This window comes from Monodon monoceros, unplaced genomic scaffold (assembly GCF_005190385.1).
Source record: "Monodon monoceros isolate NGI ecotype Baffin Bay Population unplaced genomic scaffold, NGI_Narwhal_1 Super_Scaffold_14, whole genome shotgun sequence".
Classification (NCBI taxonomy): domain Eukaryota; kingdom Metazoa; phylum Chordata; class Mammalia; order Artiodactyla; family Monodontidae; genus Monodon; species Monodon monoceros.
Window position 1 is genome coordinate 3,121,222 of NW_021703770.1, and position 18,435 is coordinate 3,139,656.

General features: G+C 44.9%; 1 protein-coding gene across 1 annotated transcript in view; it reads left to right on the forward strand.

The window, feature by feature from the left end:
* Positions 1-18,435, forward strand: part of FAM135B (family with sequence similarity 135 member B) — a 162,699-nt gene that overhangs the window by 44,724 nt on the left and 99,540 nt on the right. The window lies entirely within an intron of this gene.

An 18,435-nucleotide genomic window follows, 5' to 3' on the forward strand; every position in this document is an offset into this window, starting at 1 on the left:
GCTACAGATGTTGTCTTCAGAAGCAGTGAACTTCCCATCGCTGGAGGTTTCAAGCAGAGGTTTTCGCATGGTACGAGACAGTGGCCAATGAAAAGAGCATTGTATGAGAGGGTACATATAGGCAGAGTCATTCTAGTTTTTTTTAAAATGAAGAGACATTATCATGGTTATTATTATTATATACTTAGGGATATAAATTAATCCTCAGTGTGGAAGTTGATGCTTACATTTACACACCAAAGTGCTGGTCATGTTGCTCTCTTCAGTTCTGGCTCCCTGGTGCCTGCCAGAGCACCTGGGGCACAGCTGGCTTCACAGGCTTGTTTACTGCCTTAGTGAATACAAGACCAGAGGGCAGAACTTGAGCCAGAATGAAAGGAAGAGGGAGACTGAATCCCATACCATTAAAAAAATAGCAAGCTTTTGAAGGCTCAGCGAACAGGTTGTTGTGGGGGAAGCATTTCAGTGGGAAAGGATGCTGTTTCGACTTCTCAGCAGTCAAATAGTTGTTTAAAAAAAGCTGACGATTATTTAGAAAAAAGCGAAGTATCCCAAAGAGGCAGGCTAACTTCTTCCTGATTTGGCCAAGTGGTCACAGAGAATCTAAGAATGGCCCATGCTGTGTGGAATTTGGAGTAACAACACGGAAGGTGTCCAGGAAGTGGCGGGGCGATGTTCAGGACCCCCTCAAACCACAGCAGAGTTTCTCCCAATGTGGTGCAAGGACCTCCCCTCCCAGGACACCCTAGGGACTAGGAAGCGGCCAGTTTCTCGATCCCTCCTCCCATGCCTCCTAAGTCAGACTCTAAGATATACCTGGATAAAATACCAAAGAGGAAGTTCACATGCGGACGCACAAGAGCAGAACCTTGGAATTCTGTAATTGCAGCTAATACGCTGGTGCTAACGATGGATAATTGGATGATTTAGTCTTCTCCCCTCAGTGACTTACAGTTACAGGAAGAGATTCTGAAATCTTCACACCGTAATGTAAAAGACAGGTCCCTGAGGATGGTCCTATGCGGCAGAGGGTCTTTATTCCTGATCTGCTGACAGGTGCGTTTTTATCCAGTGCCTCTGGAAAACAGTGCGGTCATGAAATGAAAAGAAATATTTTCCTCTGAGCTGGCTGAGGCTGATAATCGTAACTGCCGTAAACTGCAGAAAGCCGCTCCTGTTCGGTCCAAACTCTGCTGGATATTTACCCTGTCTTGGGCATAAGCTCTTTTTTCACTGTGAGGAATGATAAAGTCTATCTTGTCCAGTATTCTCACATGGAAAATGAGGGAGTCTGCGTCTCCATTTACATGTGGATTTTTTTTTTTAATTCAAGGGAGCACACAGAGGAAGAGTCAGGTGCATCAGAACCTCTGGTTCCGGGGAGGTTCCGGGAGGGAGGAGAAACATATTTAAGGGTAAAAGTCCTGCTAATGGAGATTCTGTACTCCCCACACTGGGCGCCAGAGCCATTTCAAAACCGCTGTCAGGTCTCGCTCTTGCCTTTTTATGGAGTGTCTTCGATTCATGGTGCTATTTATGCGCGCCTAGTAAAAAATGAGGAAAATATTACTTGAGGCTTCACTCAGAGCAAAATTCCCCGACAGCTGCCCAATGATTTGAACACGAGCCATTTTAAAGCAGAGTAGGGTTGTCCTGGAGAGTGGGGTTACTGGAGCAGGCTTTCTCACAGATTGGCTTTCCACGCATCTATCAAATAACCCTTTCTTTCTTAAGGACAGCCCAAGATAAGAGGATGGATTTATGTGAAAACTGCTCATGCTGGAAAATTAACAGAAAATTCCTATCTTACCTTTACATATCCGTAGGGTATTTGGACAGTTACAGAAACAGGATTTCCCACTTTGTCTTGGTAGCTAATTCTGAAGATCCCAAGGAGAGGCTATGAGGAACACATACTCTCTGAAGAGCATGGCTTTTACTCAGAATGTTCTTGAAAGAAAAGCATGAGAGTTTTGTTTCTTTTTATTCCATTAATTTGTTTTTTTGTAATAATACATCCACTTTAAGTAGACAGTGATTTTTTTTTTTTTTTTTTTTTTTTTGCGGTACGCGGGCCCCTCACTGTTGTGGCCTCTCCCGTTGCGGAGCACAGGCTCCGGACGCGCAGGCTCAGCGGCCAAGGCTCACGGGCCCAGCCGCTCCACGGCATGTGGGATCTTCCCGGACCGGGGCACAAACCCGCGTCCCCCGCATCGGCAGGCGGACTCCCAACCGCTGCGCCACCAGGGAAGCCCAAGACAGTGACTTTTTAAAGACTTTACTTAGCATGACCCAGCACGCACATATTCTCAGGGAAACTTTAAGGTAATATAGATGCACAGAGCCATCCAGCCTGAGAATTTTTTTAAAAAATTTATTTTACTGCAGTATAGTTGATTTACACTGTTTTTAATTCCTGCTGTTCTGCAAAGTGATTCAGTTATACATATATATACATTCTTTTTCAGATTCTTTTCCATTATGGTTTATGCCAGGATATTGACTATAGTTCCCTGTGCTGTGCAGTAGGACCTTGTTTATCCATCCTGTATATAATAGTTTGCATCTGCTAATCCCACACTCCAAGTCCATCCCTTCCCCACCTCACCTCCCCCTTGGCAACCACTAGTCTGTTCTCCACGTCTGTGAATCTGTTTCGTAGATAAGTTCACTCGTGTCGTATTTTAGATTCCACATACAAGCGATATCATATGGTATTTGTCTTTCTCTGTCTGACTTACTTCACTTAGCATGATCATCTCTAGGTCCATCCATGTTGCTGCACATCAGCCTGAGAAGTTTTCAGTCCATATCCAATGCAATGATCGTTCTCCATCACTCTCAGGACTCAACTCATTTTAGTTCGCCACTGCCAAAGGCTGACCTGCATCACCTTCACACAAAAGCCAGGGTAGTACCTTTTACAGATAATTTGGATTATGTTGGACCGCTACTGAAAGTCTTCTAATGATGATACAGAATGCTTGATATACACCAGGCACCGTTCTGTATTCTTTGCATATATTAAATTTTCTGACTTCTCACAACTCCATAGGGTAGGTGCTATTATTATCCCCACTTTATAGATAAAGGTGCTGATGTGCACATCTGGGAAGAGGCTGGGGTAAGGTCCCATTCAGGCGGTCTGGCTCTTAACTACTGCATCATATTGCTTCGTGCAGACCTTCGAACAAAGTACGGAGTCCTTAGCAGGTCCTGATTGGCCCCTGTATGGTCTGATCCTTGACTTTCCACTTAAACTCATCTTCTCCCTTCTACCCCATCACTCTTACTCTTCCTTGAATCACCAAGCTCATTCCCAACTCAGAGCTTCTGAACTTAGGGGGTCCTTCCACTGTGAAGTTGGTCATTCCTCTGCAATCTTCACCTAGCTTGTTTTCTCAGTGAATCCAGGTCAGGTCTCTGCTCAGATGTCACCTCCTCAGAGAGGCTTCTTGCCCAGTTATTTTTAAAAAAATAGATTTCCTGTTATAACTCAGTTTCTTATTCTGCTTTATTTTTCTTCGCACCACTTCAGCTAGTTTTATTCCATATGTATTTATTGTCTGTGTCTCCTCTAAAATTTGATAATAATGCTACTTTCAGTAAATCATCACTGTTTTCTATGTGCCACGAAATAGAATATTTCAAATATGTTACGTATTTATGTGTATGGATTTACTTTATTATCACACCTTCCCTAAGTGATAAGTTACAGGAAGAGGTCCCATTGTACAGAAGAGGAAATTCAGGCATGCAGAGCTCATGGACTGGCTCAAGGCCTCCCAGGTAGTGAGTCTTGGAGTAAGGATTCAACCCCAGTGAGTCGGGCTCCAGGGTCTGGCAGGTCCCTACTCTACCCGCGGTGCTAAGGACAGGACTTGTGCTGAGCATCAGCTGGAGGAATAAATCAGCAGTGTTGATACATGGCCCTGCTACCCACCTGGTCCTGCAAGATGGGCCAGAATTACTCCTTGAACCCCTCCACCAGCACCCCCTCCACACTGCATCAAATTTCAAGTCCTATCAGTTGGGACTTTCTTCTCCTTCTCGGGTCTTCCGGGTCCTCTCCAAGCCCACTGACATCACTCTGGTCAGGCTCAGTCTTCTTTCCTGGGCTCGGCCTCCTCCCCAGCCTCACTCGCTTCACATTGCAGCCCTCAGCACTCCTGTGGACACTGTAGTAGCAAAATCAGACCTTCAGGGGCTGCCCCGCCGGTGTCCCGTGGATGTGCTTTTAGGATACTGCACGTCATCCCAATTTTACTATTTAAATATTTTCAACCTTTTTTAGAAGAGGCAGTGAACCACATGTTCATGCCATTGTTTCAATGAGTGTTTACACATGGAAGACCCATCGAACAGCACAAAAACGGCATCTACAGTCTATCTGGGTTCAATCCCTGGTTCCACGTCTTTGAAACTGAAACAAGTGCCCAGTGCCCCTGTTTCCTCCACACAGGAAACTCAGGGCTGCTTCCAGGGAAGATTTAAGCTGAGGTTCATCCATGCAGAGTCACCAGCAAATACCCAGAGATTCATGTCAGCACTGGGGATACGTTTACACGTGGAGGTTCTGTGGGTTTTGAAGAGAAGGCAGCCAAGGACGGCTGGGGCCCCATGAACACCTAGGCTGAGCAGATGAACAGAAGCTCATGAAGATGCCTGAGGAGGGAAGCCAGAGAACTGAGAGAAGAAACAAGGATGGGATTGTATTGGAAAGAGGGAGTCTCAGTCCACAGTACCAAACGTTTAGAGAGAGTGTTTTTTTTTCTTAATTGAAGTAGAGTTGATTTACAATGTTGTGTTGATTTCTGTCATACAGCATAGTGATTCAGTATATATGTACGTATACACATACATATTCTTTTTCATATTCTTTTCCATATGGTTTATCACAGGATTCTGAATATAGTTACCTGTGCTATACAGTAAGACCTTGTTGTTTATCCATTCTGTATATACTAGTTTGCATCTGCTAACCGCAAACTCCCACTCCATCCCTCCCCCACCCCCTCCTCCCCCTTGACAACCACAAGTCTGTCCTCTATGTCTGTGAGTCTGTTTCTGTCTAGTAGGTAAGTTCATCTGTGTCACATTTTAGATTCCACATATAAGTGGTATCATATGGTGTTTGTCTTTCTCTTTCTAACTTCACTTAGTATGATAATTAGAGAGAGGTTTTTTGATACAGCGTAGGAAGCATCCAGTAGCTGGACATTTCTAAGCTTTATCTTCAAGGTCTTTGAAATAAAACCTTTCAAGTTTTCCCCTGACACACGCCCTGGCTCAGCCTGGGCTATTTCCCGTTTCCCTCAGGAAGTAGTTGCCTTTGCTTGTTCTGTGATACCTACCAGATGTGCTTAGCCCACCCCCTCTGTTTTTCCTTGCTTATGTCCTACTGTATTACCAGATCATCACATTCCTTTTCCTATTTACACAAGCTTTTTATCTTCCACGTAAGAGTGACCTTGCTTCTCAGAATCTTCCCATATTTTATCTGAACGTTCTTTGTAATTCTTACTGCTTATTACCATGTGTTCATGTTGCATGTGCACCAGCATTCCCACTAGTGTGCAGGCACCCAGAGGTAGGACACTTTATGCATCTCCCTTTGTCTGTCCTCCCCTTTGCTTCCTTGCTCCTACTTCTCCTTTAGGACTTTGCTTTTTTCTTTTTTTTTTTTAACATCTTTATTGGGGTATAATTGCTTTACAATGGTGTGTTAGTTTCTGCTTTATAACAAAGTGAATCAGTTATACATATACATATGTTCCCATATGTTCCCATATCTCTTCCCTCTTGCATCTCCCTCCCTCCCACCCTCCCTATCCCACCCCTCCAGGGTGGTCACAAAGCACCGAGCGGATATCCCTGTGCCATGGGCTGCTTCCCACTAGCTATCTATCTTACGTTTGTTAGTGTGTATATGTCCATGCCTCTCTCTCGCCCTGTCACAGCTCACCCTTCCCCCTCCCCATATCCTCAGGTCCGTTCTCCAGTAGGTCTGCGTCTTTATTCCTGTCTTACCCCTAGGTTCTTAATGACATTTTTTTCTCTTCTTAAATTCCATATATATGTGTTAGCATACGGTATTTGTCTTTCTCTTTCTGCCTTCACTCTGTATGACAGACTCTAGGTCTATCCACCTCATTACAAATAGCTCCATTTCGTTTCTTTTTATGGCTGAGCAATATTGCATTGTATATATGTGCCACATCTTCTTTATCCAGTCATCCGATGATGGGCACTTAGGTTGCTTCCAAGGACTTTTCTTGAAGTCCATTTCCCCCAGGAAGCCTCCCCTGAACTGGCTGAGTGCTGGTGCCTTTGCTTTGTGGCAGTCATCGTGATGTGCACGTATTCCTGTGAAAACCACTTGACTCCTCTCTTGGTCCCTGCGGCCTAGAACTCAGTGAAGGTGGGGATCGTGCTGTTATGACTCCTTTCCGTTCTCAGCGTGTGGCCCAGTACCCAATGCCGGGTATCCATCAGGGACAGCACTCATGTGCTATAGATAAGGAGACATTGCCTCTATAAAATTGTAGCCCTGAAGGTTCAGTGTCAAAGCCACCGTGGGAACCTGCATGCCAGGTTCCTAGACCAGTGCACTTCCTACTAGACTAGACTTTTCTTACCTCAGAGCACAGTCTGAGAAACCCATCCCCCGGGAGCCTTTACTGTTTTTGGGTGTCAATCTTCCTTGGGCTTGTGCATTTGAGGAGTCTGGGCAAAGGGCTTCTAACCAAAGGGATGAACCAGCCGTCCTGGGATTTTAGAGTTGCATCAGGAGTTGTGAGGAACTATTGTGATCTAAATCTTTCTGGTTAGTTCACTTTCATTGAGAAAAGGCTCCAAAGATCATTGCCTTGAAGGCATTGAAATAGGAACCAGAGAAAATAGACTTAAGTGCAAAATACATCAGAGTTTTAGGGCCAAAAGGAACTTTAAAGATTAAGTGACACAGAGCACCGAGCTGATCTCCCTGTGCTGTGCGGCTGCTTCCCACTAGCTATCTCTTTTACGTTTGGTAGTGTATATATGTCCATGCCACTCTCTCACTTCATCCCAGCTTACCCTTACCCCTCCCTGTGTCCTCAAGTCCATTCTCTACATCTGCATCTTTATTCCTGTCCTGCCTCTAGGTTCTTCATAACCATTTTTTTTTTTTTAGATTCCATATATATGTGTTAGCATAACAGTATTTTTCTCTTTCCGACTTACTTCACTCTAGAGGGGTGGGATAGGGAGGGTGGGAGGGAGATGCAAGAGGGAGGGGATATGGGGATATATGTGTACATATAGCTGATTCACTTTGTTATACAGCAGAAACTAACACAACATTGTAAAGCAATTATACTCCAATAAAGATGTTAAAAAAAAAGAATGTACCACTAGGCAACATGCAAAAAATAAATTAAAAAAAAAAAAAAGAAAGATTAAGTGGAAACCTTACAGACCCAGAGTCATTAAATGAATTGACCGAGGTCGCTAGTCAATGGAAAAGCTGCTATTTTAATTCAAGAACTTGAAATCTAATGAACATTTTCACGATAAATGATTGTTTTTGCTCCATTATGAAAAAGGCCCTCCATTTGCAGTTTGAAGAGTCAGAAATTCATTTAAAATTCCTGAGTTTTAATTTCCCCTGGGGAAGAAGAGGCCTGTTTTTTGTTGTTCAACCAAATGGCTCAAACAGCATGAAGCTCCTAGCATGGTAAGTGGCAGTCTTGAAGCAGTTGACTTTTTGGATTCTATACTCCCTTTTTCTGTCGACAGTGACCTAATTTTCCTTGGGAAGTGTCCCTCTTCCATCTTCTCAGCGGTGTGGCCTATTGATTCCCAGCTCTAGGCCTGGCTTTGATGGGCTCAAGCAATCAGTATATGCCTGGGCCCTGAACAAGGACCTCCAAGGAGGGACCTGTCTTCTCTCTCTAGCCTCCTGGTTATTGGGGTGCTAGGATGACAATTCTGAGACTGCTGTGCCCATGGTCCCATTGTATGAAGAGCCTTGGGATGTCCACTGAACAGTCAAAGGGATGTGGAGAAAGAGAAAGCAGAGAGGCATTCAGGGTTTTGAGTTTCATCCCTTGGCCAAGGAATCAAGCCATACTTGAAGCTAGCGCTACTGTTGGATTGAGAAGTTTTCTTTCTTGTTGAAGACAGTTTGAACTTTCTGGCCCTTGGAACAGCTGTCTCATGAATACAGATGTTTAATAAGAATTTCCTTAATTCCTCTTAATTTAAAGTAAATGTCTTTGAAGACTAGAGTAGACAGTCTGATGTCTCATTCTTACTTTAAGAATCACTGATTCCGTTCCGTAAGGACCTGCCAGACACAGGTTTCTCCACCAACAAGATTATGACCCCCTCAGGTTGGGGAATTTGATGTAAGTCTTGGTCGCGTCCATATTCTCCTGCAGCACTTGGCACAAGTGGGCACACAGTAACAGTGCATTTAATGGATGAATGAACAAACTTAATTTGTTTCCCACAGGGTTCACGGGAGCTAATGGTAGAAGAGAGACTAATAAAGGAATCAACATTAATTGGCCATCTCATTAATTTGCTGCATAAGTAACACCATTCTGTCATTTTAACAATTTCAGTATTTTATGAATTGGATTACATAAGTGATCTATGACTAAATTCTCCTTGAGCACGTTACAAATCAGGCTCCAGATATTTTTGCCCACTATCCAAATGCGAGACCCCACCCATCCCCAAAGAAACCATGGCTAACTTGCGGGTCTACGTTCTCTGCATTTCATTTCATGTTCTACTCACCAAGAGATAATGGGTAGATTTTATTTTCTTCTTACTTTGACAGAGTCTGTTCACATATGCAGATGGAGACCGAGGTGTGCTGTGGTCATCTCACACCTGTGCCTGAGAGTTGACTGTGTGCATCTCTTCTCAGGTTTGGTGACTTCGTGTGGGTAGCTTGAAACTGGCCATGGAGGGGGTGGAGGACTGTTTGCACCAGGAAATCAGCAAACGTTACAGATCATTTCTGTTTGGAAGACAGTTTTTAGACTTGTGCTGGCACGCCACTGTTCGGGGGGCATTTGCACACAATGACAACTCAGACAACATTGCTGTGCACGCCTCCTTGTGCGAATGTGTGAGGACCTGCTCTAGATGACAAAAAGCCCTGTTGCTAAAGCATCCATCGGGCGTGCAGATGTGCAGATTTAAATGAAAGAAAACTGCCAGAAGGCGTTTCAAAGTTCCAGTTCAAACTTCCACCAGCAGTTCATGAGGATATCTCCCTGCACAAATCTAGTATCTTGTTTTGTCTGCCTTTCCCTAATCACTTTCCTTTCATGTGTTTATGAGCTATTCTTATTTTCCCTTTTATGAGTTTCCCAGTTACAACCTTTGCTGCTGTTTTTGGATAATTTGCTCCTTATTGATGTAATTTTGTCTCCTACCTCCTGCCAAACACAGCTTTGCTCACAATTCCTTGATGTATCGTGTAGAAAATATCTTCTCCTAGTCTGTAGCTTGTCCTTTATCTTTGTTTTAGACAAAGTCATGCTAACCTTTGGAGTCTGATGTTTCAAAGCTTTTGCTTCTCAGCTTAAGTTGAGCTTTCCTGTCAGTCCTACAAATGGGGATGTATTCTTCCCAACAATCTATGGTTATAGTCAACAGTATTCCCAGTTATAGCTGGGGAAACTGAGGCTTAGGGAGGAACATGGTGGGATTGGGATTTGTATCTGGGTCTGTTTGGCTTCACCATCATTTTCATGTGAGCTGGTTTTCCAAGCTGCTAATGGGGTGCAACCTCAGGGGTCCCGTATCAGCAACTCCACACACCTCCCTGCTGGCTCAGCCTGCCCTGGATCTCCATCTTATAATTGGATGTCTTTCACTCACATAGACTTACCCTGCCGGGATCTTCTTGTCACTCACGTGGTTCCCCTGAGCTGGCCTTAAAATGGCACCAGGTCAGCTCTCCCTACAGATCTCATGTCTGGTCCATAACTAACGTCTCCTTTGCCTCAACAAATTCTGAATGTCTAAGCTTATCCCAGTGCATTAACCTCTCTCCTGCTGCATGGAGCGGCCTTAACTTTTTGAGGAGTCAAACATGCACTGGTCCTCCGGTCCCCGAACTGGAGGGATCTGTATTAAGCTGTTTGGGTAGGCCCTCCGTGCTTGGATGAGAGGAGGTGACACCTCTTTTCTCTCCTCCATTGGAGGTGATGTAAATAGAGACTGACTTCATAGCAACAGCTTTCTCCAAACATCTGTATGTTTGTTCTCTCTAAACTTCTTTCTTCCCTCTCTACCTGATGCCATGTCACTCCTCTATTCTAACTGAGGAATTTAGAGTCGTGGTTCTCATCCACTCCCTTTGTGAGCCTTGATTTTGAGTCTAGCCCTTCACATTAGTTTGTAGGGTCTGTTGTGGCCACTGTCAAACTTCAGTTTTCATAGCCCATAAGATGCCTCTTCTCACCTTTAGGTCCTACGCTTCCCGCACCCCAAATTAGGTGTGCCATATTCCCTTCCGTTTCCTTTTTGTAGCATGTATGACGTTATAACTGAATGATTACTCGAGCATTTCTTTCCCCCCCCCTTACCACAGTGTAAGTCCTAGGAGGACAGAAACTTGCTTACCGCCATGACTCACACACCTGCTATCACAGCTTTGTCACTCAGTGCTGAGGTGCGGAGTCCATGGACTGATGGATGGATGAAAGAATGAGTAGGTGGATGACAAGAATTTCACATCACTTCCAGACCTCACTGAAAGATGCTTTCCCTTTCATCTAAATTCTGTTTGAAAGCTTCAGCTGAGCACATGCTCTCCAGTATTGATTGCCTTGGTTTAGAGCAGTTTGGGTCAATATTGTTAAAGTTTAAAGCACGATAAAAGTCATGACTCCTGAAAACGAACGTTCTTGTTTATCTTCATTGGAGTCAGTGCACTTTGCCTCAGCCTTCTGAAATAGGTACCAGTGGATGACCCATATTTTCATGGATCGGTAGCAATGGCACTAATACATTTCTATTCATATTGCAACTGATATACCAGGCACTGTGCTAGGTATCTTGTAAATACTATTTTATCAATTCTCACAGCAGTCCTTGGAGAAAAGTATCTCAGTTTCCATCTTCAAAGGAGGAAACCATCTCAGAGAGTTTATAAATCAGTGGAGTCAAGGAGCTGGGTGTTTCTGAATCATTGCTGCAGTTACCGTGCTAGTTTTGTTTCAAGTGGATAACTCATTTGATGATTTTTTTGTAATGATCAAATGAGAAGGAAATGATTTTTTTAAAGATATTAAAAAGTCAGTAGGTTAGAGTCTTTATCCTTTTTTTCAAACCTAAAAATGTATATTTTAAAATTTCACATCCAACAAATGTCTATCAAGCAGTTCTGTTTGAGCAGAAGGAGCCTGTCTTTCACAGAAGACTTGGTCTAACGTAGGAGATTATTCAAACAGTCAAGGTCATTTTTACACCAACTAATATCAGAGTACTCAGAGAGATGCCTTGTGTTATGAGGGCTTGTAATCACGGGTTTGACAAGGTTTCGGGCGATGAGAGAACATTCTCTGGGGAAAGAGATGGGTGAGCAGAAGTTGGCATGATCCACAGGGGAGGGAAGGGCCACTCCAGGCAGAAGGAGTGGCATGGGCAAAGGTGATGCAGTGACAAAAGGGGGACGACAGGCCACTGTGGCTGCGGAAGAGTGAACAAGGGAGCCTGGAACAAGATGAGGATAAACAGGGGCAGATTGGCTTTGAGGACTGTATTAGGGCAAAAAAGTGTTTCCTGTATCCTAAAAGGAATGGAAAGATTTTGAGCAGGGCAGCAGCTTGATTCTATTTGTGTACTGAAAATATGCTTCCTTGGAAGTATTGTAGAGAGACAGACCAGAAGCAAGGTTGAGCAGAACGAAGGCCATTGAGCCGTCCAGGTGAGAAGCCAGGTGAGCACGGGCAGGTTGGTTGGTCGTTGAGATGGAGAGGTGAGGGATCACACTCAGAAGGCGGAGGGAGACGGTGACTCAGATTTCTGGTTTACACGACAAGGTGGCTCATAGAGCCATTTACTCAAATAAGGAATGTTGGAAGAGAAACCAGCATCTTAGCTTTTTTTTCCCCCTCTAGTGGTGGTTTGAAACATGCTAAGTATGTGCTGCCTTTGAAAATCCAAACAGAAGATCTCAAGTAGGCGACTGGACTTCAAGGTCTTGAACGTAGAGGAGAAGTCTGGTTTAGACGCATGGATTCATTGACTGGCTATGTACTGCATTCCGTTTTATGTACAAGACTTGGAGAATGCATAAAACAGACCAATTTAGTGCTCTCATTGGGCTTACATTCTGGTTGGAAGAGAATACAGTCAGTATGACTCCAGCAGTAACTTAAGTAAAACAAACCGCTGTAAGGGAGGTGGGGAGTGACACTGAGGGCAGCAGGGAGGTGACTTTGATAAGGAGGCAGACGAAAGCTACCCTAGAGTCAAGAGGAAACTAGTGGAACTTGATTTCACAGAGGCCACGGGAACGGGGTAGTTCAAGGAGGAAGCATTGACCGACATTGCAGAAAGTTTCTGAGAATTCAAGTACAACGTGCATTAAAACTTTCCTGGACATCTTAGTGACAGCTAGCGCATTCATCACCTTGATAGGAGCTCTTTGGGTGGTGATAAGCGTCCAGAAACTAGATTTTGGGGGCACTGAAGTGTGAGTAAAATGATGAAGAAATGGAGACAGCCAGTAGAGGCATTCTTTGGGTAAGCGTCACTGCTCGGGCAAGGAGGGAGAGAGAGAGAGTGATAGCCAGGAGGGCTGAGAGTTTTGGCTTTTGTATGTATTTTAGTTCTAAGGAGAGAAAATTGACTTCGCTTAAAAGCCATTGGATATATATGGAATCTAAAAAAAAAAAGGTTCTGAAGAACGTAGGGGCAGGACAGGAATAAAGATGCAGATGTAGAGAATGGACTTGAGGACATGGGGAGGGGGAAGGGGAAGCAGAAGTGGAAGCTGGGATGAAGTGAGGGAGTGGCATGGACATCTATACACTACCAAATGTAAAATAGATAGCTAGTGGAAAGTAGCCGTATAGCACAGGGAGATCAGCTCGGTGCTTTGTGACCACCTAGAGGGGTGGGATAGGGAGGGTGGGAGGGAGACGCAAGAGGGAGGGGATATGGGGATATGTGTATATGTATAGCTGATTCACTTTGTTATAAAGCAGAAACTAACACAGCATTGTAAAGCAATTATACTCCAATAAATATGTTAAAAAAAAAGCCATTGGGAAGGATCTAGTTTAGGAGAAGTTAAATACGTAAAATAAAGAAGGGAAAATCATTACAGTCATTAAAAGTTTACTTTTTCTCAGCCCCAGTCGTATGGCTGCTGAGATGAACTACATGACTGAACCCCAGGAAACTCAAACAGACATTAAATAATGAGAAGGGGCTTCCCTGGTGGCGCAGTGGTTGAGAGTCCGCCTGCCGATGCAGGGGACACGGGTTCGTGCACTGGTCCGGGAAGATCCCACATGCCGCGGAGCGGCTGGGCCCGTGAGCCATGGCCGCTGAGCCTGGGCGTCCGGAGCCTGTGCTCCACAACGGGAGAGGCCACAGCAGTGAGAGGCCTGCGTACCGCAAAAAAAAAAAAAATGAGGAGATGAGGTGTGATCACGAAGCATGTGATACCGTGGCAGCCCAGCATGCAGTGGGGGAGACCGACTCTGCCGGGATGTCGGAAAGGAGAGCTGTCCCCGTCTCCTGCCCCCAGCTCATGCCAGGTGGGTGATGGCGGCTGTGGTGCACATCAGCAAGTTTGCACGATCACCTCTGCGCCAAAGTGGAGACGTGCAGAAAAATGAACCTGAGAGAAGAGGCCATCTGGTAATTGAATCTAAGTCTGCAATAATTGATTCTGAGGACACAGGCCTAGGTGTGCATTGATCTTGGAGCCCCACTGGCCAAGCCTTGGCTGACACCCAGGCAGGTGCTGCTGCAACTTTCAGATGCTGTTTATAGAATTTGCTCGGACACAAAGGCATTGAAACAGCCTTGCGAACAGTCCTTCAGTGCCCCAGTGAGCACCAAGGGAGGCCGTTGAGGGGCAGGAGGAAGAGCCCTGGACTTGGAGGCTGGATTCTGGGTTCCACTGCTAGTTCTGCCCTTAGGCTGGATTCTCCATCTTCTTGAGCCTCCCAGTTCCTATCTGTGAAATGGGTTTACAGAACTATGTGATTTCCTTTTAGCTAGTAGTCCCCACGTGGATGTGTGGATTCTCAGACTTAGAATAGTGGCTCAGATGAAAAAGGACAATTTGTCTTCCTCAATGAGGACTCAGTCTACCTTTGGAGATAACCAGGCTAATGCTCTACCTATTACTTTGCCAGAGTATTGAGCACCTGGTTTATTCAAAGCACTCACCTAGGTCACAGGAAAGACACTCAAATGACCATCCTATTGTCTGTGCTTTCAAGTAGCTTGTAGAACGATGGGGGAGGGGGTGGGCATGTGGGTGAGGATAAGGTGATTCCGAGCTGAATAAAGTAGAAGGTGGAATACACACAACAAAGGTGTGAACATGGATAAAGCGCACTGTTAATAATAATAATGACACCAATCACTGTCTTATCTAACTTTCACGATAACGCTTTAGAAGAAGAGGTTTTTATGGTTAGTTTACACATGAAGGACATTAGGCTCAAAAAGCATAAGTAATTTGCAAGTGGAAAAATCAAAAACACTAATTTGAAAAGATGCACGCACCCTAGTGTTCATAGCAACACTATTTACAATAGCCAAGATATGGCAACAACCCAAGTGTCCATGGACAGACGAATGGATGAAGAAAATGTGAGATATATATATATAATGGAATATTATTCCACCATAAAAACAATGAAATTCTGCCATTTGCAGCAACGTCCATGAACCTAGAAAATATTATGCTTAGTGAAATTAGTTAGAGGCAAATACTGTACTATATCACTTCTATGTGGACTCTAAAAAAAATAATACAAACAAATGTATACAGCAAAACAGAAACAGATTCACAGGTACAGAAAATAAACTGGTAGTTACCAGAGGGGAGAGGGAAGGGGAAGGGGCAAGATAGGGGTATGGGATTAACAAACTATTTTATATAAATAGATAAGTAACAAAACTATGCTGTATAAAACAAAGAAATTATACCCATTATCTTGTAATAACCTATAATGGAGTATATACTATATACTATACTTCAATCATTTTTTTTAAGAAGACTAAATGAAAAAATGTAGAAACAAATTACAAGTGAATGGAGAGTCTGAACTTGAATGCAGAGCTGATTTCAGAGCCTGGGCTACTTGTAACTACAATGAATGGGAAAATCTCCATGAAGGGGTGACATTTGCAAGGAGACACAGGTTTTTGAGATGAGGATGAGGCTATCAATTCATTAAAAAAATATTCATTGTGTTCTTTTACGCCAGGCTTCTTGCTAGAAGCTAAGAACGCAGTGGTCAATGATGTATTCTGCAGGCTCAGAGGAGAGTCACACAGAACCGCAACTGCACACGACAGGTGCTCTAAGTCAGCTGCTGCAGACTGCTCTGGGGTCAGAAGAGGGAGCAGTGATCTGCCTGGGCCATTGAGAGAATGTCTGAAGAAGGGACAAAACAAGCAGGGTCTATGATGAATGAGAAGAAGAAGGCTTAGTGGGAAAAAGGTCATAGGAAAAAGAATATTCAAAGAATATCCATAGATTACCGACTTTGAGCAAGCACTATGCTAGGACCTCTGAAAATTATCAATAACATAATTTGTATTAGTTTTATTAGCTGTTATTTCAAATCAGAAATGAACTTGTATTTGACATGGTAGAAGTCACTATTAGCCAGTAACTCCCTCCCCCCCAAATAATTAAGAAAGTAATTAGAACATTGAAAAGTAGTGTTCATTTTAGCGAACCATAGACATTGCTTCCTGTGATCTAATTTGGTACTCATGACAATACCATAATTAGAGATTATAGCTGCATTTTAGAGAAAGCAAAGTGATGAACATCACGTCCTTGTAATAGGGAAAAATTGAGACACTAACCCAGACCTCTTAGCAGTGCCCCTTCCCCCCAAGTCCCAGTGGTCTTAACAGTTCTCTGACATTCCTCACGCCATCTAGCCGTATCTCTGTAATTGACCAAACACCCATGGGTCACCTGTGATGGGTTATAAGTGCACAATTCAGAAGGTGAAATCATGACATTTATTCATGGGAAGAGAATGATAATGGCCTTCTTCAAGAACAGGGACTGTCTCACGTCCGCAGATCCATCACGGACGCTGGAATTCTCAATATTTTTGATGAATGGGGTGTAAGTGTGTTGAGGGGGGTACAGTCAGAAATGGAGCATCTTCCGGATGCTGAGTGAACGTGTAGGATCCACATTCCCTCTAGGCTGCGACTGTCAGAGAAAGCTGCTGAAGGGGAGAGTGAAGTTGGCCAGGAAGATGGGGAGGGAGCAGATCCTAGCTCAATTCCTCAGGGTCCTACTCCCTGCAGTGTCAGCACCACGTGAGTGGGTGGTTGCCAAACACTCCAGCTGTGCTGAGACTGGTCCAGTTGTAGGCTGGAGTTAAGAAGTTCAGATCAAGGAATATCTCAGTTGGGTCAGGGCATGGGGTAGACACCCTTGTGTCCTGCATTTGCTGTGTGGGAAGTTGAAGGTCAATTACTAGGTTCAGCCACTGCCAGGTCTGAGTCAGGGTGACCCATCAGAGTCCAGGACTCTAAGGCATGCAGACCAGCTTTGAGAGCCTGGGGGTATCTAGCGACGGAGATGGTTTGTGTTGGAGAGAGGAGAGCTGCCCTGGGGTAGTTTCCAGGTCCACGCACAGATGCACAGCAGAAGGACAAGATCCTGATGCAGGGAAGGGGGAAGTAGCAGCTGCAAGGCCACCCATGTCCTGGAGGACAGGCGCTCAGGTTCCTCTGGGCTGACACTGAGTTTAGAGGGAGAAGGAGTGAGATGAAAGCATGGGATTTCTGAGGGGCAAAAAAAATAACCCCTCTAGCTGCAGGGACAGGTCTCAGCAGAGAGGCTGGGCTGCCCTGCACGTGGTTTGGAGAAACCATGTTCATTTTACCGAGGGGCGATGTTCAGCCAATGCATCTGGTCGGGGCAGTTGTCAGGGTAGCCACTGCCCTCAGATGCCTAAGCTGCCCCTCCACTGGCCAGTTAACCTGGTCCCTCTCCCAACCCCTCGCATGCCCTGTAGTCCATAAATAAAGGATTTGTGTCTGGCACAGCAGATGGCCTCCAGGACACGGCTCATCACTGTGCTTGGCACGCATTCTGATTGGTGGGTACCTGTGCTAACCATTTGGGGTATGTGTCCTAACAGACAGGGGTGTAATAGAGGAAGGTGAGGCATTGGAGGAGAGTCCAGGTGAGAATGGCCTTGACTGGGGGGAGCCCCACTCATTCACGGCTTGGGGAGGGGACAGTGGCGTGTGCAGCTCTTGGAGAGAGTTGGGGCCTGGGGCGCAGCTCTCTCTCTGGACTGGTCACTCTCGGCTCGGCCATGGCCATGGGGCTGATCTTCTGGAGGGGACTTCCGTCTCTGTGGAAGGGAAAGAGTGACCACCTGCTCTTACCTACTCTCGGCACTCCCTGATATTTTCCTAGCAAGTCACAACTGCCCCCTACATTCTGTGGTCTCCCATTAAGGCCAAGTTCACCTTGGGCTGGAGAAGGGCTCTGTGCTCCTTGGAACATGCCAGGCCCATAACTGGGCGGGGATGCTGCAGCTCTTACAAAGATTTGATTAGCTGCAATTGTGCTATACTTAGTTCTCCTTGGGAAGCATATGGCCGAGGCAGATGGCTCGGGAAAGTCTGAATCACATAAACAGGGCTCTTTGCCTCCCATTTGCTGGGTCTGATGACTTTTGAACAGAATGGGTTTCAGAATTAGAAGGTGGAGCCTTGGTTATACCCCTCTCAGAAAACCCCAGGCTGTATATTTCAGGCATACTTAGCACTGGCTGTGTGTAAGGGAACAGGAGAGGTGTGGATTCCGGGTCATCTTGAGGACATAGCAGCAAACAGATCCCTGAGCGGCAGGCTGCTTGAGCCCAGATTCAGTTCACTTCCACAAATGTTTATTAAACATTGTTGCCAGATTCTCAGTGATCGGACCACTTGGAGCCTTGGTCAGTCATGCGTTTGATAAATATTTGCCTGACCTAGACTTCAGGAAAAGACCTGGCTCTGTGCTAAACCCTCACCTGGACTACAGCTTCCAAACTGGTCATTTAGGGCCAGTTCAACCATAGTAGGTAATGTAGATTTTATTCTAAATGCAGTGGGGGGAGGGCGGTGATGAAGTCTGCTTTATATTTTATATGAATAGACTAAAGAGTAGTCATAGTAGAAGGAGAAATAAAGTTTTCCATATCC